Source organism: Podarcis filfolensis (genome assembly GCF_964270895.1).
Source record: "Podarcis filfolensis genome assembly, chromosome: 10".
Taxonomy (NCBI): Eukaryota; Metazoa; Chordata; class Lepidosauria; order Squamata; family Lacertidae; genus Podarcis; species Podarcis filfolensis.
In genome coordinates, this window is record NC_139612.1 from 54,676,786 (window position 1) to 54,700,790 (window position 24,005).

The 24,005-nt window shown below is 45.1% G+C and overlaps 1 protein-coding gene across 2 annotated transcripts in view; it reads right to left on the reverse strand.

The window, feature by feature from the left end:
- Window positions 1-24,005, reverse strand: part of CHRM2 (cholinergic receptor muscarinic 2) — a 177,873-nt gene that overhangs the window by 103,770 nt on the left and 50,098 nt on the right. For both annotated transcript variants that reach the window (XM_083572378.1, XM_083572377.1), the window contains exon 3: window positions 18,082-18,220. The gene's annotated coding sequence lies outside the window, so the exon portion shown is untranslated. The remainder of the gene's footprint in view (window positions 1-18,081; window positions 18,221-24,005) is intronic.

Below are 24,005 nucleotides of genomic sequence, written 5' to 3' on the forward strand. Positions count from 1 at the left end.
ATGATTTGTGGCTTCTGAAATGTTATGGAAGTGGCAAGTGCAGAGCATGGACATCCCAGGGAACTCTAGTCCTGGGCCATTTCCAGAATGGACTCAGGACCTAACAGGGGCTTCTGGGTCCACTCCAATTGAAATGCTGGTGTGAATATGGTTTGTGGATCTGGACTCCTGTCTCCTGATACTAAGCTGTTTGTAGTGTTCACAAATCCACTACTCCATTTTCTCAGATGAACTCAGAAAAGAGAAAGTATTAATAAAAGAACCACAGGGAAATAATTTGGCTCATTTTCTGAGCCGGACAGAGCCTCTTCGATCACTCAACCAACCCCTCAGTCCATTCTCACTTTCTTTTCAACATACAGTCGTACCTTGGATCCCAAACACCTTGGTACTCGGACATTTTGGCTCCTGAATACCGCAATCCAGGAAGTGAGTTTCCACAGGAAGTGATTTGCGAACGTTTTTTGGAACCTGAACGTCCGAGCTTCCTGCATCCAATCAGAAGCCATGCTTTGGTTTCTGAACATTTTGGAAGTCGGACAGACTTCCGGAACAGATTCCGTTCGACTTCCAAGGTACGACTGTACTCCTCGGTGGCAACCAGAACAGTGGGTCTCCTCATTTGGTGCAATCATTCTGTGCACCAGTGCAGTGGAGCAAAGAAGATTTTCTATACCAAGGCAGAACATTGATCCATCTAGCCAGTGTTTCTCAAACTTGAGTATCCAGCTGTTTTTGGACTACAGCTCCCATCATCGCTAGCTAGCAAGATCAGTGGTCAGGGAGAAATCTGTTTTTCTTTACACTTTAATGAGAAACTACATAATCCACACTTCTCTATCTAACACACAAAGCAAAAGAAATGATTCTGCTTCAAAGTCCACACTTTTGGGAAAGAGACCTCCAACTAAAAAACATGTATAAATATAAAAATGACTGCCCAATACAGCACCAGTCCATCTTGAGCAAGTCGCCAAATTTTGTGCATAAATCTGTTTAAAGCCCATTTCTCCTCTGTTCTTGTCTGTGATTTTCCCAACACAAAATTAAGTCATTTTAAGATTTATTTATTTTTAAAGGTAGGGAAGAAATTTGATTCAGTTCACAATTAAAGGCAAATGTAACTAATAGCAATATGTGAACCTAAATGCAGCCATTCGTCGAAATTCACACTTCCCCAAATTTTGTAATGCAGTTGTCCAATCAAAAATGGATATATTAGAGAAGATTGTGCATAAAAAGGCATGCATGTATAACAGTAAGGTACAAAAATGCATTGTGGTAATGAGAATTGCTTGCAAAATTAATCAAAATGGCATAAAAATGTATACATTAGGAGGAAATTGCACTAAAATACTGATGATTTTTTGATATATTTTTTAAATGCAAATTGTTGACAAAATGTAGAGAACTATATTGAAGATCCTCTTGCCAACCTAGCAGTTCGAAAGCACGTCAAAGTGCAAGAAGATAAATAAGTACCGCTCCGGCAGGAAGGTAAATGGCGTTTCCGTGCGCTGATCTGGTTCGCCAGATCTGCTGGCCACATGACCTGGAAGCTGTATGCCGGCTCCCTCGGCCAATAAAGCGAGATGAGCGCCGCAACCTCAGAGTTGGCCACGACTGGACCTAATGGTCAGGGGTCCCTTTACCTTTGTATTGAAGATCAGAAAGAACTGAGAAACCAAATTGACAGATTTGTCCATGCCTACCTATAAAATGCCACCTAAGTACTTCCTGCAACTCAAGGTAGGAGATTGTGGAAAAGGTTATAACTGTGGAAACACTGGGGGGTGATCAAGTCTCTTGGCACATCCTGCTATCCTCCTTTTGTGCTCCCGATGTGGGGTGCCAATTCCTCAGCCCCCTCCTGTGCATGGGCAGTAGGGCAAGAGGAGCTTCGCAGGTGGTGTGTCTCATTTAGATCTCTCTTTTCCAATCATGCCCGTTGTTCTCTTCGCTACAGCCAAGGTGGTACAGTGAGAGGATAGCTGGAGATGTTTTAAAATTACAGGAAAAGGGCAACAATCAAGAGGCTCGTGGCTGCTCTTTGTATCACCGAGTGGGTTTTTGGCAGGCATATTGAGCTGGCCTGAACCCAAAAGGAAAAACAGAGTAAAGAAGATTGCTTGTGTAGGAGTGTAAGCCATGGTGTGTGTGTGTGTGTGTGTGTGTGTGTGTGTGTGTGTGTGTGTGTGTAATGCATCCTCCCAGAGACCCTATAATGATTTCCCTTCAGCTGATCCCAGAAAAATAGACTGCAAGAATAAGCTGCTGCTTTGAGAAGCAAGGCATTCTTTTCAGAACTTTATCTCCCCTCTAGTAGGAGTGTGCCAGATTCCACCTCCTCCCCGCATTTAGTTATGCCATTCATTTTCATCATTGTAAGGTTCGTTAGTCATTTCTTCGCTTTGCATCGCATTCGTTTTCAAAACAGATTTGGAATTCAGTCGTTCCTTTTTCATGACTTCCATTCATTCATTATTTCCCATGGCTTTCAAGGTGAGACTCAGACCATCTTCTGCTGCCTATAAGTGTTGCCATCCAACTGGCACGACATTCCCAGGCATTCTAGCATTCCTTCATAAGGTCAGGACGGCCAAATTTGCGACAGTTTGGCAGAGGAGGCCCCATTTTAGAGGCAATTAAAATGGTACAATATACATCCTAAAAGCTTACCATTGCTATATATTTTTTAAGTGTGAGACCTAGCTGATCTCATCCTGCTTGTGCACTCATTAAGTAACATTAGCTGCATTGCAACCTATGGTACAACCCTGGCAGAGACAATCACAACCTGTAGGAGATTATACTATTTGTTCCTACTCACTGAACACATCAACTGCTGGTCCGTGAAAAATGACATCCATATTTAAGAGAATCTCCGGCTGATCATCACAAAATATGAATGCAAATAAATTGATAAGTGGTGTTCTTTCTTCTCTGGTTATTTTTTCTTCCTCCCTCGTTAAATTAGTGTATGCCTTGGAAAATGATTCCCCTTCCTACCTAGAATCAATTGATATTTGGCTTCTCCTCTCCCAGAAATGCCTCCATCAGCAGTCATGTCACCTGATCATTCTCTAGCCATTACGAAGAATGATGAAAATGCTGGTCACTGATTTGCTTAGCTGTGATTCCTGCATTGCGAGGTGGTTAGACTAGATGACCCTTGGAGTCCCTTTCAGCTCTACAGTTCTACGGTTGTATGCTCCTTTGATTCTGTTCTTTTCTTCCTCCTCTCACACATGCTTTTCTTCATTTTATATCATGTTCTTTAGACTATAAGTCATCATTATAGAATGTCAAGCAGATTGAGGCCTTTGACAGGGAAGCAAATATATTGTATCAATTTAGATTTTTTATATCGAGAGAGAGAGCTCGAGAGCTCACTTTTCTATTAAAATAAGACTCAATGTGGCTTACAGCACAAAACAAAAATCCAATACACAACAGCTATATAAAATACTGATTGCCATATAAAACACTGTATTACATATCCAATACAAAACATGTGAAGTGCAATAAGAGTTGCTGTTTCTCTTGCTATCCTCTGCAGATCCAAGGCTCCAGGACTCTGACCCAGATCCTGCACAAGACCCCCCTAAAATGCCCTTTTCCCTCCAGTATCCACCCAAAGGCACTAGCCCTTGGCAGCCATGGAGACTAGCTACCTGTATCTGTAGTGATATCGTGCATGCACAGATACCACTATCTGCCTGTTTTCTTATTTTATGCAGATATCATTGCTTCTGGGTCTTGAGGTATGAGGTGGGACTTTGCCTCTCTCTCCCTCTTCTGTCTCACACCTGAAATTGAAACCAGAGGATCTTTGCAAGTGATAAAATACAGGCACACACACACCCTGTTATAAAAGAATTAGGGACTGCTGGGAGGATAGCAACAGAACAGCAAGACAGATTGAAGAACAAACGGTTGTACTCATTATTTCTAGACGACGACCTGAAGAAAACCAACTGTTTACGAAGACTGCCTGATTCGTTAAATGGGAATGTAATCATGGGTGCTCCCTGACTTTACAGAGAAAGTGGGAAAAGAAATAAACAAAGCTTACTCATTACTATAAGGGAGAAGTGGGGAGGAGAAATATGCTTCTGATATCTTGATGGCTTTCGGTAAGAACTGAATCAGTCCACACTGGGATGACTTGGATCTTAGATCTAAATCCTGGATCCTTCACAAATCAGATTCGAGAAACCATGCAATCCTTCTCCCCCCTCCCCCCAAAACAAAATCCACTCAGGTGTTCAAAAACATGTGTAGAGGTTCAAATCGTGCAATGCACCTGAAAATAGTCAAAGGAAAGATTGTGGTCACATTCAGCTAAACAAGGTCAGACTGTCCCTGCAGACCTTCATGCTCAATGTACAAATATGTAGGAGAGAAAGAGAGGCAGTACATCTGGGGACATTAAGGACAAGGGTCTGCATACAAGCTCTGGTGCCTCTACACGGTAGCCCTCACAAGTTATCCCGCATGATTGAACAGGCCTGTCCTCTGCCTGTTATACATTCTGCTACTACTGGCACTCTCTCCATGCTCCCACCATGCAGTGCACAAGAAATGACTATGGTTCAAAGAGACAAGGTGGCGAGTGATATGCTAAGAACCAGAGGTAAAGCAGGGAGTTGGCAGAGTGTAGTAGCAGACCTCTGGTCCTCAGTGGGGGCTGAAGTGGGAATGTGGGAATGAAACCCCTACCACCAGAGCTACCCCGGGGTCAGAATCGCAAACTTCATGTCTATCATGTGATAAGTGCAGTACCCAATGGTGGCTTGTACATGTGAATGAGCCATCATAAATCTAACCTAGGGATAGAATGGTCATAGCTCCTCCAGCACAATGGGCTTTCTGTGGAAACAGTTCACCTATTTGGATACAAGATATTAAGTGGTGAAAGCAATAATGCACTGAGTTCTTTCCACCAGTGAGTATCCAGAGTTTCCACCTCCACCTTCCACTTGACCCCAGGTACATTTCCGGTGGGGCTTCACCAGGCACTTGAGAACAGAACCCAGGTGGATCAGGCCAATGGGCCATCTAGTCCAGCACCCTGTCTTCACAGTGGCCAACCAGATGCCTACAGGAAGTCCACGGGCAGGACCTGAGTCCTAGCACATTCTCCCCATTAGTGATACCCAACCACTGGTTTACAGAGGCATATTGCCTTCAACAGTAGAGCGAGAACATAGCCAGTGTTGCTAATAGCCACTGGGCCGGCCCCAGAAATGTTGCTGTTGGATGCAAAGGACAATAATAATAATAATAATAAATTTTATTTATATCCCGCCCTCCCCAGCCGAAGCTGGGCTCAGGGCGGCTAACAACAATAAAACAATACAAAAGTACAACACAAACAACGCTCTAAAATCATTCATTATAAAATTAATTAAGTTCAAGCCACTGGCCACTATTGGGCCAGAGCTCCGCGAAGATTGCCGAGGGAGGGAGTCAGGCTGTGCCCTGGCCAAAGGCCTGGCGGAACAGCTCTGTCTTGCAGGCCCTGCGGAAAGATGTCAAGTCCTGCAGGGCCCTAGTCTCTTGTGACAGAGTGTTCCACCAGGTCGGAGCCACAGCCGAAAAAGCCCTGGCTCTAGTTGAGGCCAGCCTAACTTCTCTGTGGCCTGGGACCTTCAAGATATTTTTATTTGAAGACCGTAAGTTTCTCTGTGGGGCATACCAGGAGAGGCGGTCCCGTAGGTACGAGGGTCCAAGGCCGTATAGGGCTTTAAAGGTTAAAACCAGCACCTTAAACCTGATCCTGTACTCCACCGGGAGCCAGTGCAGTTGATATAGCACCGGATGAATGTGATCTCGCAGCGAAGACCCCGTAAGGAGTCTCGCTGCAGCATTCTGCACCCGCTGGAGTTTCTGGGTCAGTCTTAAGGGCAGCCCCACGTAGAGCGAGTTACAATAATCCAGTCTGGAGGTGACCGTCGCGTGGATCACAGTGGCTAGGTCAGGGCGAGAGAGGTAAGGAGCCAACTGCTTAGCTTGGCGGAGATGGAAAAATGCCGCCTTTGTTATAGCTGCAATCTGCGCCTCCATGGAAAGGGAGGTGTCGAAGATTACACCCAAACTCTTAACGGACGGTGCTGGCACTAACTGCGCCCCCGCAAGAGATGGGAGTTGCCCCCCCAATCCCATATCGTCCCGTCCCAGCCACAGGACCTCTGTCTTCGAAGGATTTAGCTTCAACCGGCTCCCACGTAACCATCCAGCCACAGCTTCCAGACATCTGGTCAGTGTGTCTGGGGCCGAGTCAGGATGGCCATCCATCAACAGATAGAGTTGGGTGTCATCGGCATACTGATGGCAACCCAGCCCAAAACTCCGGACAAGCTGGGCGAGGGGGCGCATAAAGATGTTGAAAAGCATTGGGGAGAGTATCGCACCCTGAGGTACTCCACACACCAAGGAGTGGCGCGATGACAATTCCCCCCCAAGCGCCACCCTCTGTCCCCGACCAGAGAGAAACGAGCGCAGCCATTGAAGGACTGTGCCCTGGATCCCCACGTCGGCAAGGCGGTGGTCCAGAAGTTCATGATCGACCATGTCGAAAGCTGCTGACAGATCTAGAAGAATCAGCAGCCCCGACCCGCCTCGATCCAGCTGTCTACGAAGATCATCTGTTAGGGCAACCAGAGCTGTCTCGGTCCCATGACCAGCGCGGAAGCCAGACTGGAATGGATCCAGAGCCGATGTTTCATCCAGAAACCCACCAAGCTGTTCAGCAACCGCTCTCTCAATCACCTTACCCAGGAACGGAAGATTCGAAACCGGGCGGTAATTGGATAGATCTAAAGGATCTAATGATGTTTTCTTTAAGAGCGGGCGCACCACTGCCTCCTTCAGTTCCCCTGGGAATGTCCCCGTGCCAAGGGACAAATTGATGATATCCCCCAGGAGGGCCCGCACCTCGTCTGGACACGCTCTAATCAGCCAAGACGGGCACGGGTCGAGAGGACAGGTGGTGGGCTTTCCAGCTCGGAGGAGTCTGTCTACATCGGCTGGGGATATCCGGTCAAAGTGGTCCAATACTGGACCCGAGGACAGTCGAGGGGCCTCCAGTTCATTTATTGTATCCAAATTGGCAGGGAGGTCATGGCGGAGCAACAAGACCTTCTCCGCAAAAAAGCTCGCAAATGCCTCACAGCCGTGTGTCAAATTGTTATTTAAATTTGGCTGTCCTTCAAGGGACGTTAAAGACCTGATTATACTAAATAATTGCGCCGGGCGAGAGCTAGCGGATGCAATGGAGGCCGAGAAGTAAGACTTCTTAGCAGCCTTCACCGCCATCTCATAGGTTTTCATAAAAGCCCTATAAGATGTTCTTGAGGCTCCGTCACGGGCACCCCGCCATACTCGCTCTAGCCGTCTGAGGTCCCGCTTCATTTTCCGGAGCTCCTCGGTAAACCAGGGAGCCCGGTTTCTGCGGGGTCGCAGAGGGCGCTTCGGTGCGATCTCATCGATGGCTGCCAGGAGCTGGATATTCCAGCCCTCAACAAGCTCAGTCAATGAGTCGCCAGGGGGAGCAAGGTCCCGCAAGGCTTGGCGGAATCTATCAGGGTCCATCAGCCTCTGCGGGCGAGCCCAAATCGGCTCGGCACCTAAGCAGGGTGGGGGTGGAAAGTCAATCCTGGCTTTCAGAGCGTAGTGATCAGACCATGGCACCTTCATCGTAGGAGACATGATCACATCTATACCTGCACCAAAGATCAAATCCAGCGTGTGGCCTGCTTGATGTGTGGGGCCCGAAACAAACTGGGAGAGCCCTAGTGTCGCCATGGAAGACACCAGGTCCAGAGCCTGTGAGGAGGGAGTGGCATCAGCATGGATGTTGAAGTCCCCCAATACCAATAGGTTAGGGAACTCCAAGGCCCAGCCGGCCACCGCCTCCAATAGGCCTGACAGGGTGGCTGCTGGTGCGCTAGGTGGCCGGTACACCAGCCAGACAGCCAAGCTCTCCTCGGAGCCCCACACTAGGCCAACACATTCAATGCCGGGGATCGATGGTGATGGTAGAGCCCTGAAAGAACAATCTTCCCGGATTAATAATGCCACCCCTCCCCCCCGGCCCACAGTCCATGACTGGTGGAGGACGGAGAAACCCGGGGGCGCCATCTCTCTTAAGGTAACTGTTGCCCCTTCGCGCACCCAGGTCTCCGTCACACAAGCCAGGTCAACCCCCTGCGAGATAAAGAAATCTCGCAGGGTGGCGGTTTTGTTGCCTATAGACCTGGCATTGCACAGCACCAGTGACGGAGGTGAGTAGTCCTTGCTCGCCCTACCCTCGTCCCTCGGGATGAGGCGCAGATTGGAAGGGGTACGAGCATATCCATATCTCGATCCCCTTCGCCTATAACATCTGCCCCCACCGCCATACCTCCCTCGCCCCTCCACGGTAGCAATCCCAAGCCTCATAGTAGCCTCCATTGATGGCAATTAATGTTATTCTTTCGCAGCCTAAGACAATAAAACCTTAAAACAATAAAAACAAAAAACAAAACAACCCAGAAAACAATAAAACAATACAAATAAAAGCTACAAAATTACAAATTCATCAAAATCTAACGAATTCCCAAGCCCACCCAAACATCCCTCCCACCCCCATATATAAAAATCTAAAGGGAAAGGAACATTGGGAAAGGTGGTACCACAGTGGAACTGGCAGTTGAAGCTAACACTGCCACCCCTCACTGACCCTGAGGCAGGATGGGGGAGGGGGCATTATAGGCCATGTAGCAACAGATGGAAATGGATGGGAGGTTCAAGAGGAATCACCTCTTGCTGTTGCCCCAGGCAGTCACCTCACTCTCCCTAATGGTAGGGCCAGTCAAACTCACAAAGGCTCAACCCCTTTCAGAGAAAGAAGAGCCGCTCATGTATCCTTAGGTAAGTCATCAAGGCTGTATGCATTTAGGTGTCTGAACCGGAATATTCACAGCTCAGAAGTACCATGAGTGAATTTTGTATTTCTGTGATTCACATATTAGCTCATTAGTGGAAAAGGCACTAGAGCCCTGAAGAAAATTCTTATTTCTGCTCTTTTTGCTCATAATGTAACATCTGAATTGGCTCCAAGCCAATAGCCTGGAGAGCAAATCTAAATCCCAGTATAATTATGAGAACATAAGAAATTGCCTTTTCTGAACCTAATGTAGGCCCATTTAGCCAATATTCTGTTTCAAACAATGGACAGCCAGAAGCCTCTGGCACGCTCACTCTGGGACTTCCTTCAGATTATGGCTGCTTCTGAACTTCTTCTCATCTGAATTCAGAGTTATGAATTGCTTCCGGAGCACAATGATGCTTTTGGAATCCTCTATTCTTTCTTTCTTTTTTTAATTTCTGAATTTTGTATGTACACAGGAACTGCAGGCAGTTTACAGCAAAGATGGGGAACCTGTGGCCCTGGGTATGTTTTTGGACTCCATTTCCCACCATCCCCATCCAGCATGGCCAATGGCCAAGGATAATAGGAATTTCAGCCCGACTACATCTTGGAGGTCACAAGTCCCCCTTCTCTGGTTCCCAGTTCTTTCCTATCTCCCTCTTCCACATTACTGGCACACAAATAGGCATGTATAAAACATGTGCCACCGCCACCCCAGTGTTGATGTGATATAGCTAAACCAAACTTCTCTTGGTGTTTGATGCTTTACCACCGAATAGAAGCACATGTGCAAACGGTACAATAACCTTGATGCAATCACTCCCATCTTGAAAGAGGGGGAAGGAGGAGAAAGAGAACACCAATTCAAGAATGCAGGTTAGACACTTTCCTAGTGGAATGGTGGTGCAGGAACTTCATATTGCTGGCTCCCCCTTTATGGAACTCCCAGCCGAGATCAGATTGTCCCCACAACCACCTTAAAACATTCTCATTTCATCAGGCACCCAGTTGTTAGTGGCATACTGCTACGAAGGAAACATGTTGCTTGATGCTGCATTTTTGAAGTTGGGTTATTTTTTTAGATTGAATTTTAAAGACAGTCATTACCTGCCCTGGGAGGAGAGACAGGGTATAAGCACTTCTAATGAACAGCTAATCTAAAATTGCTTTTGTATTTGCTACTTTGGAATTTGATCTGTTCAGGAACACTCATGCTTTGGCTGAAGAGTACAGTGCTGTACCCATGAAGTCACCCACCTTTTTGGATCCATAAGCACATTTGCAAAGTGGATAAACGGACACAGACCCCACGCAAACCTTGTAGCCATATGCATGCCACAACCTATTCCATGGGCCAAAACAGAATATTTCTTGCAAGGATTGCAGGAGTGGGCAGCAGGGACCCTGCAGGCACCAGGGAAGGCCACAGTGGGTACACATGTGCCCATGGGCACCATGTTGGTGACCACTGCCTTATATTGTCTGCATAGCTTAGAACACAATGCTAATGCAGTACAGTAGGCAGACCTGGAGGAAACAGTCACAATCTTCTGGCTCACCCCATCTACTTTTGTATAACAGAGAGACAGGGAGAGAAGCTGAACTGGGGTGGGGAAATGCACAAGACTCTATCAACCCTGAGCAGAGGAAGAGTGATGAGATTATTTTTTTTATAAAAAACCTAAAAAGATGGTGGGGGGAAGGATGGATTGCTTTTATTTTCAGGACAAGACCTGCACCAGCCAGCAGCTAGAAAATAAAAACAACTTGTGACAGGCAATAACCTGTTTCAGCAGCAAAGCAGCCATTGTAATGAAGCCACAATCACTCTTCAGATCTCTCGTGGTCTCACGTCTTTCTTCTCTTCTCTGAGAAACTGACACTTCCAATCTATTGTAGATCTCTTGTTCCTGAGCAGGGAGTTATGCTCCTGAAGCTTTTGTGTGTGTGTGTTTTCTAGACGAGGAGTCAAATCAGGGTGGCCATTTAAGCATTGTTGGGGGGAAAGAGGACAAAAACTGACATTGATTTGCAGGAAAGGTGCACACAACAATTTAGACACAGAGTGACAAATTTAGGAATCATTACTACAGGCAGGATCCAGCAAAGTACTTCCCCAGTGCAAGAATTTCTGTTTGTTCACCATAACGTCCCCTCCTTTTTCCCCCATGTATGCCCCCTTGCTTTTCCCAAATCTGCTCTGGGGTGGTGGGACACTCAGAGCAGCTTTAGGAGGCATGTGGAGAGAGGAGAGAGTGGGGAAGGTTCATTGTGCAGCCAAAAGTCCTTGCACTAGTAGAATCACTATAATTTTCAAAAGAAATATAATACATCTCCCCATAGTGGCCAAGGCTGTGATCAGGTGAGTCATGGCAACTTCAAGTCTCCCTTTGGCTCTCCCTTCTAGGGGAACCTCATCATTAGATAGGGTTGCCATTTCCCAGACATAGCCAGGATTCGGCCACCGTAAACAGCATCCGAGCGGGAATCACTGAAATGTCCGGGAAAATCTGGACGTATGGCAACCAATGTTGGAATTTTTGGCAAACGTCCTTAAAAATAGCTCTAAAACTTCGCAATGAAATATGGCAACCCTACATGAGAGTTGACTTGGATGGGACAGCCCTTCAAATAGAGGACTCCTTCAAACACAAGACTGTCCTGCGTAAAGACACACAGCCAACCTAAGTAAAGCTTTGACTCACACATGGGCAACACTGAAAAAAGGAGGACACCTTGGAATAAACACCAGCCAGGCTTTGGTGCAGCAGCCATCAAAAGCAACAAGATACTTGTGCCAGTTGCAAAAAATGGCCTCTTTTCAGCCCCCACAAAGACTTCGAGCATATTTCATCCACAGAGATAGGTCAGACACATAGCAGTAAGCTGAATGAGCCACTGACGTTGCATTCCATATCCAAATTTACATGGGAGTAAGTCTCACAGAACGGAACGAGACTTCTGAGTAGGCATGCGCAAGTTGACATTATGAGTCTTGAAAATGTGCCCCCTGGGTCTTGTGCATGCTTGTGTGATTCAGCCTGTGAACCTTCAAAATGGGGCAATATTGATGTACACTGCAATATTGTATTATTCTGAAACCTCTTAGAAGAAGCAACAGTGGACTATGTGATTTTGCACTTGCCCATGAAAATGATCCACTAAGACACCCTCCTCCCATCATAGCTTGGACAAGAGATTCTTAAAAGAAAAAAGAAAAAAAAGCCATGTGTATTTTCATTAATCAGACATAGATATGCCAAGATTCTCAACACACCATTGTTCAGTTTTCAGGTAGACATTTTGAAAACAATCTTTCTGTGCAGCACTTTTCTTTTTTCTTTTTAAGTCCCAGAAATGGTACAGCAAATGAAAACAGCAACTTGGGGACATCACACACCCTCTTTTTGTTCTCAGAACAATCAGCTGACAAGCCAAGAAGTCTGGATGTTCAGGAAGGTAAATCGATTTTATCTGATTTCTGTACCAAACACCTGGGCCACAGAGAAAGCTTTGTGTATTTCAACACTTCAAACAACTAAGTTAGGGTGGTAAAAAGCTATAACCATTGCTTATTTTATTCTAGCAGAGTAGATGTGTTATTCTGCAGCCCTCAGACAATAGAGTCTTACAGCACTTTTAAAAAATACATGAAGTGTCACAGGCAAGCATCTACCTTATCAGATCTCAGAAAGCTCATAGATCTTAGAACGAATATTAACCTTGAATATTTGAGTTGAATAATAATGCTGTTCTATATTCTACATTTTATATCTGTAGTAGACATTATAGACAGGGTTAACATCATTTTTAAAAGACCTCTGAAACAAAACTGATAACGCTTTAAGTATTTCAGCTTATGTAAATGTAAGCAAGGGATGAAATTAATGATAATGATATAACCAAATACCTTGCACAGGATTAAGCCTATCAAGCATATGAGCTTATTGAAGCCGGGTTTATTATATTCCTCCCCCTTAGGATTAAAAGAAAAGCCTTTTGTTTGACAGAAGAGTGAAAGTGCATACACATTTATTCATGCACCAGAAAGAATGGAAAGCACAAGTTAACATGGCTGTCTTAATGTAAGCCAGGTATGTGGACCAGTGGTGGTGCTTCAGATGTTGCTTGACTGCAACTCGTATCAGACCCAGTTAGCATGGTCAGTGGTCAGAGATGAAGAGACACTTGGAGGTCCACAGGTTCCACATCCCTGATATAAGCAGTAAACGTGTTCCATAGTCTCCCATGGCTTGCTTACAATATGGGCCTCATCTTCACTATGCCTTAAAAGCAGTATCGTGCCTCTATCTATCTATCTATCTATCTATCTATCTATCTGTCATCTATCTATATATTAGTTTTTATATATATTTTCCAAACAAAACATAACATCTCCTCTCATCTTATACAACATTTTGGCTATAAGCCTAGGACTTCCATCAACCACATCTAATGATTTTCAACCTTCATCACTTAGCCTTGCATTTCATTATTTCCACTATTACTTTCAACAGCCCATAACTTAAAATCCATTCTCATAAATTTTCCCTGCAATATTTCATATAGTTCTCCTTACAAAACTTCTTGTAATCTTACAAGCGTAGTCAATTGATTGCAATTGACGGTCATGGCTCCCCACAAAAAAATCCTGGGAACTGTTGTTTATTGAAAGTACAGTGGTACCTCTAGTTATGAACTTAATTCATTCCGGAGGTCCGTTCTTAACCTGAAACTGTTCTTAACTAGAGGTGTGCTTTCGCTAATGGGGCCTCTTGCTGCCACTGCGCCGCCGGCACACGATTTCCATTCTCATCCTGGGGCAAAGTTCTCAACTTGAAAAAACTCTTCTAGGTTAGCGGAGTTTGTAACCTGAGGCGTTTGTAAACTGAGGCATTTGTAACTCAAGGTACCACTGCACTGAGAGAACCCCATTCCCCTCGCAGAGGTACAATTCCTTGGGAAGAGGGCATGACTGTTTAACCACTTGAGAGCCCACCTCCAGGCCCCCAGATTCTGGTAAATGGAATAGTTGGCCTTGGAAGGAATCCTATAGGTCCCACCACACTGAGCAACAAACCTAAGGCCCTCCCCATCACCTTAAAAGTGCCTGTGAGTGATCACCACATCCCTATCTAACTGTCTTACACACACACACACACACACGTGTGGTGGCCAACCTAAAGCTGTTTAGATGCCCTCAACACAGCACTCACAACCAGTTACAAGCCCCTATTAAGCGACAATGTAGACACCCAGGGAAAAGTCACACTGGTCTGCTTGTCAGGCAAAGTGAAATGAAATCCTACTCATTCCAGTGCAACTGGTTCACCTACAATATTACAGTCGTACCTTGGGTTACATACACTTCAGGTTACAGATGCTTCAGGTTACAGACTCCGCTAACCCAGAAATAGTACCTCAGGTTAAGAACTTTGCTTCAGGATGAGAACAGAAATTGTGCTCCGGCCGCGCGGCTGCAGCGGGAGGCCCCATTAGCTAAAGTGGTGCTTCAGGTTAAGAACAGTTTCGGGTTAAGAACAGACCTCCAGAACAAATTAAGTACTTAAGTCCAGAACAAATTAAGTCCCTTGTCAGCAGCCTGACTTCACAATAACATCAGACAACTTGGTTTTCCCCACACAATCAGCTGATTGTCAGGACTTGCAAGTCTCTTTTGACCAAGCTACATCTTTACCTGCTTCACACCTGACCTCTTATATGAGGGCTGTGGCTTAGCCAAAACAACTACATGGGTCAAATAAGGGCAACTGGTGGGCTTCAATCAGCCTTTGGTCCAGAGGTTTCCCCACTTCTGGTCTAGCATAAATCAAAACTAGTGGCAACCAGAAAATGTAATATTATTTCATGCAGGTTTACTGGCACCGCACTTTGCATATAATTAAGTATCAAACAAACTAATACATGCAATCACGGGCTGAGTTTGAAGTTTTTCCTGTTGAATTTTTCATTTTCAATAAGAGGTCCAAAAAGTATGAAAATTATGTGAAAAATGATTATGTGAAACCCTCTGTCCTGGACACGACGCACTGCAAAGGAGGGGTGGCGTCGCAATTGTGTAAGCTCCCAAGTCTCCAGGGAAAGTAATTAAGCCCCTGAGATAACCCCCAAAGGCTATCAGAGCTGCTCCCCAAACCTCCAAATCAAAAGTTCAGGAAGCCTCTCTTTATATAAATTGTGTGAGTCAGCCCACCCATGTGAAGTGGTAACAGCAACACCCACCCACCGTCACATGTGCATGGAGGGCTTACAAAAGCATTCTCCACTGCTAGACCAAAAAGCGATAGAAAGCAAGAGAGGATTGTACATGATGCAGAGTATCTGAATCCTGTTGGAGCCTAAGAAAATAGGTGGGGTATGTTAAGAACATAATCAGAGCTTGTTGGATCAGGCCAAAGGCCAACCCAGGCTAGCATTCCTGATCTCACAGTGGCCTTCCAGATACATTGAAATACTTTATTGTCACTTGTACAACATGTATACAGTGAGATTACACAAGCACCCCCCACTCAGCTCTCTTGGTCTTAATTCCCCTTGTTTACTGACGCACACCCACCAAACCCGAAAGTCAGTTGCCCTGTTGTTATCTTTTCATTCAGCAGCCTAACAGCCCACGGATAGAAGCTGTTCTTTACCCTGTTGGTGCAACTAATCATGCTTCTATATCTTCTGCCTGAGGACAGGAGATCAAGAAAGTGCCGCCAGGGTGTGAATCATCCCTGAGAATTTTCCTCACTCTCCTGAGGTAAAGTTCTTCCGCTAGTTCATCCAGCAGATTCACGGGACAGCCCATAATATCTTGTGCTGTATTCATCACCCTCTGTAGGCACTTCCTACCAGTTGATGTCAAACCAGCATACAGCACCATGATGCAGTATGAAAGGACACTTTCTATTGTGGACCGGTAGAAGGAGATCATCAAATGTTGACTGACATCGTTCTTTCGCAATACTCTGAGGAGATGGAGATACCTTTAGGAAACCCAAGCACAAGAGCACCCCCCCACCCCACCCCATGGTTTGCTGCTACTGGTATCCAGATGCCTTACTGTCTCCAGCCATGGATCAGTTTGCTAGGGAAGAATGGAAGAATATGCGGAAGGAAAGGAGCTCCAAGCCATAAATTAGGTCAAGGAGTCAGCAGCATCGAACCTGTAGGTACACATGCACCCACAAAGGTATTGGCCAGTGCCCACAGCTGTAGTCCCTTCTGCTGCTCCTCTCACAGAAATTAGGCATGCAAGAAGCATTCATTCTTTCGTAGCCAGTAGAAAAGGTTCTGGTGTGTTTGACTTGGTGTGTGGGTGGGTGTCTGCTAGCCACAGAAGTTTCTCCACTTTGCAAATGTGTCTGTATGCTAAGAAAGGTTGGCAACCTCTGAAGTTAACGTCACATGATCTGGCTGCAAGGATCCATTATTTGCTCAGATCTGGATATAAAATACATTGCTAAATAATTTTTTGACTACTTTTAAACTCATCCCCCCCACCTCCACTCCCCCACTACCAGATTTGTGAGGATAACTCATTGACCCTTGCTAATTGGCTAAAATACATTTTTTACTTAATAGGCTTTCCATAACACAGAGGCTTTTATTGAGTTTTCTGTTGTTAAATATCCCTTCCTCTCTCTCTTTAGGTGGGAGAAGTATTAGCTTCTGATTTCTGAGTCCATAAAGGAAAGATTAAAGTCCAATGGTGGCTTATAGGTCAGTCTGGCTGACATACAGATATGGAGATATTGTGAGTTATTAACTGGATAGTAACTTAGGGCGGGAAATGGGTGAGCTAATCAGATCTCTGCTGTTGACCTCCTTTGTAACTCTGATCAAACTTTGCACTTCTTCAGCATAAAACTTTTAAGGTACTGTAGCAGCGGGAAGTATGAGATAGACAAATTGCTCAGCTTTCAGACTAGGTATAGACATTTATTTGTGTTTACATTGCAGCATGGCATAACATCCTGTCCTGACTGAATCCTTTATCTGGCCTTCCCAAACCTGATGCCCTCGAGATGCTTTGGACTACAACACAGTTATCTTCCTCAATTTACATTTGCAATTTAACCAAGATACTCTACCAGAAGAAAGCTAACCAATTGGTCTGGACTCAGACCCACAAGGCCTATGCATGGGATGTTACATAGAGCGCCACCACAAGCTCTGGCCAAAGAAGGGTACTGCAGGGTAACTAGCCCGGCAATAAAGAAAGTCTCTTGAACTTGATCAATAGGCCAGAGTAGATTAATTGTACGTTAAAGCAATCCACAGCAAAACTTCTGGGTTAGAGCTGCTGTCTTAATCTGAACAACAAGGTGACTCTGCTACTGTTCCCCATCTCACCTTCTTTCAGCCTTGCCTCTGCCTGACTACACCAAGTCCTGTCATGTTCTTGCACTTCCAGAACGTTGGACTAGATGAGCCTTGTGGTCACTTCCAACGCTATGTTGGAATTCTATGTTCTCAGGCACATGGATGTTGAGAAAGGAACAGGTTTGAAGTGCTAGCTCAGAGAGGGGAAAGAGCCATGCTTGGAGTAGCAGAACTGATGCCTTGAAAAGAGATGAGGAAGTGGGGTTTCCCCACAAGGGCCAAATCTATGTTGTCCAGTATAGGAAGTTAGTTAAATCATTAGATGATTCTTTAAAAATGTAATCTCTTAATATTGCAGCACAGCGATGGCACTTTGCAGCAGTGCTCAGTGGGAGGAAGAAAGCTCATTAATTAGCAAAACAACCAAAAACAAATATATGGGGCAACCTGTGAAGGGGGGGGGGGAAATGAGCCATCAAAATAAGTAATTGATTTTTTCCTTATTTACTCTCATCACCTTCCATTGCTACTTAATCATCCATTCTCCTTCCTTCCTTCCTTGGCTATGGGAAAGAAATGTGACATAATGAGAGAAAATGCTGTCCCCGAGACTGCTGCAGTGAAATGTTCTTTTAAAAGCCAGGAACGCACTCCTGGGATATCCCAGTTACATTTGCTGCCACCTTGTATTAACCCCTCCCCCATAACAACGCACCAAGCCAGCCAGCCCTCAAAGAAGGGCAGCAAGAATTCAAGCGAATGGGGAAGCGTTTCATCTTTATTCATCCCACTTGCCTAGTTAGAATCAAAGAAGAACTGAAACCTTCCTTTACCTTTGGAGACTTGGGTTCAATGTTCAGTGCTCTAGCCGCTTGTCAGGCGTATCATTGGCCTCTTCTAAGCCAACCGGAGGCATGAAGGGAATGCTGCTCTCCTGCAATGCTGCGTCGCCTGTTCTCCTGATGCCATCACCTGTAGCAAAGGCGGGAAATGTAGAATCTAAGATTCCCTCCAGATGGATTATGTTTGTGTGTGGGTATTCTGCAACATGCCATTGATGCAATAATTTGAGGCTTTTTAGTTTAGAGAAAAGGCAAGGAAGAGATGGATGACATAGTAGAAGTTTATTAAATTATGTGTGGCATGGAAAAAGTGGGCAGATATTTTTCCCCTCCCTCTCTCATTAGACAAGAATTTGGGGACATCCAATGAAGCCAAATAGATGAAGATTCAGGACAGACAAAATAAAATACTTCTTCACACAGTGCATAGCCGAACGATGGAACTTGCTCTCAGAAGAGGTAGTGATGGCCACCATCGTGGATTTCCTGTTAGGCCCATTATCAGTGAGGACAGAGTTGGAGGTTTTTAAGCAAAGGTTGCATGGCCACCTGTCATAGAATCATAGAACTGCAAAGGACTAAATGATCCACAAAGGTAATTTAGTCCAACCCCCTGCAGAATAGGAACCTTTTTGCCCAATGTCGGGCTCAAACCCACGACCCTGAGATTAAGGACTCAGCTATACAGCTGCAAATAAAATATTTTAAATGAGTTGCAAAGTGCAATATGCAAACGTGACACTAGATGGCAACAGTGAGCTATGCAATAATCAATGTATTTTTCAAAACTTTTTTAAAAATATATATTTTCATAGCGCTTTTTATATATGTGTACATTCCACCTAAGAGGCTCGTGCTCTACGGACTGAACTATCCAGCTGTTCATGGATGCTTCAATTGAGATTCCTGCCTGAACATGGACTAGACCACCCCCGGGGTCCCTTCAAACTCTACAATTCTATGATTCTGTGAAAATCAGGACAATGCACACATACATTTGTCATATAAAAATTACAGAGATTCAACAGGTAGCTATGGTTCATGCACCAACTGGGAATGTCCACTCCACAACTCTTGCCTCTCTGTCTGACCCATAGGGCTCTCCCCTCACCCTACCCACAGACCCTCTGCCCAGGTGCCCCTTGGCAGCACCTCAGAGAGTTTTTGCCTGGCTGGAATATGTTAGTGAACTCTGTTAATGCCTCTTGCTCACCTGGACGAAAGATAAAGAGGGAAGAGTGTAGAAACTAGCATACCGTGCAAAGGTTACATCTACATATGTTGATCTGTCCACTCTTGCCTCTGATTCCACTCACCACTGGCATGTGGCCCCCGGAAAGTTGCCCAGGAGGAACTCTGGCCCTTCAGCTGGCAAAGGTTACCAAACCCGGCAAAAGAATGCTCGACAAGTTTCCCAATTAAAATATTTCACATTCACCGAGAAGAACTATTATATCATTTTTACAAGCCAGCGACATGACTCTTTGGCTGCACTGCTATTCGCTTTTGCTCATTCCAATGCTGTATGAATCATACCCAAGTTATGGTAAAACAAGGTCTTGTTCCTTTCCTCCCCCACCCCCTAAGGAGGAAGATGTTAACCTTTGCCAGCCGCTGAAGTGCAGTCCCGTAAGTTATACATCCATTCGTCTCCACAGGGCGATTTGAAAAATCACACCATTTTTCACTCTTGGGTTCAGCTCTTCAATTTGCTCAAGATGGAAAACGGAGAAACTTGTTTTAGGAAATAATGAATAAATCACACAGCTCAACTTTTTGTCCCCTCTCCAACGCTCCATTTCAGCTTCTCAATATAGTTTTGAGAAAACTGCCAAGACCTTCCAAAAGAACAGTTTGTTTCTATTCTACTTCGCAATGGCCTGTGATGGCATTTTTGCCGACTTTCTGGGAAATCCCTAACTTGTCCGTGAAACCCACCCAAACCATTACAAGTGGGCATATTATATTGACCTAAGCATGGTGGCCCTGATCCTGGACCATATTCCACATTTTGAGGATGAAACAGAGCTACCCCCCCCCCAAAGGAGGGATATGCAAAGTCTCATCAGTTTTATTTGGAAGCAGCTCAGGAATATTTTTACATTAAAAAATAAAAATAAACCTCCCACTGCCGAACAAGCTCTGATTCCCAACCCCCCAGTAATTTTAAATTGATTCCTAAATTTCCCATCTGTTAGGGCCAATTGAACACTGAACAGGGGTGGTTCCCATTGTGGTGTAGCATTTAGAACATTGGACTAGGATCTGGGAACTCAGGGTTTGAATCCCTATTCAGCCATGATGCTCACATGGTGATCTTGCTGTCTCTTAGCCTAACCTACCTCACAGGGTTCTTATAAAGATAAAATGGTAGGGGAGGGGGAAGAACTCTGTATACCACCCTGAGCTCCTTGGAAGAAAGGTGTGATATAAAAGTAATAAATAAAGACTGCTCTGTGGAGAAATAACTTAAGTCAGCATCATTCTCCCATTCTGCAAAGTGCACTGCCCCACTATAAATACTGGCAAATAAACAGCATAATACAGAGCATCTATACAGATCGTATATATTGGCTTTGGCATCCCCCCCACCCTATTTTTTAATTATGCAATGTTAATCAGGCTTCAGGCGCTGAGTTACATGGCCTTCAATCCAAAGGTGAGAACAAAAAGCTGAGCAACTGCCAAAAAGCAAAGAAATGACACCGAGAAACTGTTCCAGAGGAACACACGGTCTCTCCCACACAAATGCGATTGCTGGGCGTACACATTCCCACAATCTGCATGAAGGGGTGACACATGGCAGCAGAAGAAAAGACATTTGTTGACTCAAACACGCAGCATAAACAGGCAGGGGGACAAGGAGGAGAAGGGATTAAATCTCCCAAGGTGAATTGCAACCTTCTAATCTGCATGTTGCTGTTGAACCAATGAAGAGTCTTTCCAGACGGTTGCTTCTAATGCAGCAGTTCTCAGATGTTGTTGGACTACAAATCCCACCATCCCTGAGCTCTGGCTTTGCTAGCTAGGTGTGATGGGAGTTGTAGTCCAACAGCATCTGGGGACCCACAGGTTGAGAACCGCTGCTCTAGAGCAATAGAAAACAAATTTGCTTCATCAGCTCTGATGATTAAATGGGACTCAAGGCATACCACCTGATTCTGTGTAGCAAACGTTAGAACTTTGATTCTGTGTAGCAAACCTTAGAAATTTGTACTTCTCCACATTTTGAGATGCAGTTCTCAACCCCCTAGAAATGCATTAAACTGTGTATAGTAGTGGGAAAGGTGCATAAAAACACATTAAAAAAAGAATATTTTTTTTTAAGTACTTAATTCGTTCCGGAGGTCTGTTCTTAACCTGAAATTGTTCTTAACCTGAAGCACCACTTTAGCTAATTGGGTCTCCTGCTGCTGCCGCGCCGCTGGAGCACGATTTCTGTTCTCATCCTGAAGCAAAGTTCTTAACCTGAAGCACTATTTCTGGGTTAGCGAAGTCTGTAACCTGAAGCATATGTAACCTGAAGCGTATGTAACCCGAGGTACCACTGTATATAAAAATCTGAAGCTGCATTTCACACCACATCCTCTTCCTGCAAGTATCCTCCTGTTGTGTTCATTTGGCAGCGGTTGCCCTGATCTCTTGACCTTCCAACTGATAGCAAGAAAATTGAGCATTAGCAACAAAAATGTGTCCTTACTTCTTCTGACAATGTCCCCATCATGCCGTGAACCATTTTTCTTTCCTATTATTTTATTTGAAAGGCTGTATTTCCCCTCTGTGATTGTGCAATGCACACCTCTTCTAGACATTTATGGGGTATTTTGGGGGGTGGGGGTGGGGGGAAGCTTCATCAGTTTCACAAAATCTGCTCTCTCTTAGCAACTCTGCCACCACCAGCTGCCTGTAGGTCTCCTACACAAGAGGCTGCCTTCTGTTGAGTCAGAACATTGGTCTGTCTAGCTCAGTATCGTCTCCTTGTCTATTCTGATTGGCACCAGGTTTCTAAGGTCCAAGCCCTGCCATGTTGTTCCAATAATAGGAATAAGTGAATTTCACCCTCCCTTTCTCATTTCCCTAGTCTTAAGTTCAGTTCATCAAATTCAGCAGCATTTCAGTGCAATTTTCGCCTAACATTCATCATTTACTAAGTAGTTTTCCCTAATCTGCACCTCTTTGCAAACCTGTTTTCCTTGCTGTGATGCACATTTGCATGTTACTTTCATGCATGTGTGCATTTTAATCAACGCTTCAAAGAATGGCTACATCTTCACACTCATTACTTTGCTGGACTACTGCATTGCAATAATTCACAGGAACGAACATTGCAAAGAATGACTGTGTTTTGGTTCCTGTATTTTATTTTATTTTTGTAAAGTGTGAATTAGGAAGATTGCCTTTCAATGCAAACTCAGTCAAATTCAAGGGTTAGGATACAAGACCTGATTCATGTGGAGCCTACACATGAGATGCAGACCGTCTTGCTACCTTAAAAAAATCAAGTTTTCCTTGCTGAGAACATAAGAAACTGGGTTACACTGAATCAGACCGAATGGTCCATCTAGCTCAGTATAACTTACACTGACTGGCAGAGGCTCTCCAGTGTTTCAGGCAGGTTTTCCCTCAGTCCTACCTGGACTTTCCATGGATTGAATTGACATACAAAGCAGGTGCTCTACTGCTGAGCTTCTTCTTGAGACTCCCAACCCAACACCCACACAGTACCACTTCTCTCTTCCTCCTAAACCCTCCTGAAGATCCTTTTTTTTTTTCTGTGAAGCCTTTGGCCAAAGGTCAGAACTAAAGCTGATGGATGGAAATGGTAAGAAAACGGATTCCATTTAAACATTAGGAGAACTTCCTTTTGGTCAGAGCTGTGTGACAATGGCCCACTGCCTCGTAGCGATTGTGTGTGTGCGGGGCTGTCTTAAGCATATCCAGTGCCATGGTGCAAAGATCCCTCCGGTGCCCTCCCCCCCCCCAGAGTTTTCAACCTTTTTTTAGGGCTGGAGGAGGCGGGCAGCCAAGTTCTGGAGGGCACCAGACGAGAGTCCTGGGAACACCGAATGAGTGTGCTGAGTGAGCGAGGGTGCGTGCGCTGCTCCCGCTGAGAGTTGGCTTGGTTTTTTCCCTTTTAGCCTTCTGGCATCCCACAGAATTTGGCGCCTGCAGGCTAAAAGAGAAAAAAACCCAGCTGATGCTCGGCGGGAGCAGCGCACGCACCCTCTCTCAATCAGCGCACTCGTTCGGTGTTCCCTGGTCTCTCACCTGGTGCCCTCCAGAACTTGGCGCCATGGCGCCCCGTGCCACTAGTCTCTATGGGTAAGATGGCCGTGTGTGTGTGTGTGTGTGTGTGTTGAACACAGAAGCTGCCTTATCCCAAATCAGACCATTGGTCCATCTAGCTCAGTATTGTCTACACTGACTGTAGTTCTCTGGGATTTCCTACAGGAGTCTCCCCAATCCCAACTAGAGATGTAAGGGATTGGACACAACTTCTTGTACAGATTTCTTTCAAAAACAGATGAATATGGAAATGAGACAGAAGAGGCTTAGGCACAAACACATGACATCGAACAGAGACCGATGGTTCTATTAATTAACTCCATGAGAAATGTCCTTTCTGTTTTCAAAAGTGGTGATATCATTTCTCTATTCTGTTTTTCTCCTGGTTGCTTCAATATAACATCGCCACCTCTTGCTGCATGTTGATGGATTTGAGGTCACAGGGCAGATAAAACATTTGGACGTTCTTCTTGAAGGAGCTTTCTTCTCTCATGCTATGACTTCTCTGCTAGAGTCCTCTAAGTTCCCTCCCAGTGGATGAGCCTTGGCAAATTACGTTTGTTTTAATGAGAACTGAATGGAGAGCCCTTCTAGTCCTCTCCCTCCCTAATGACAGCTAAACAGGTCAG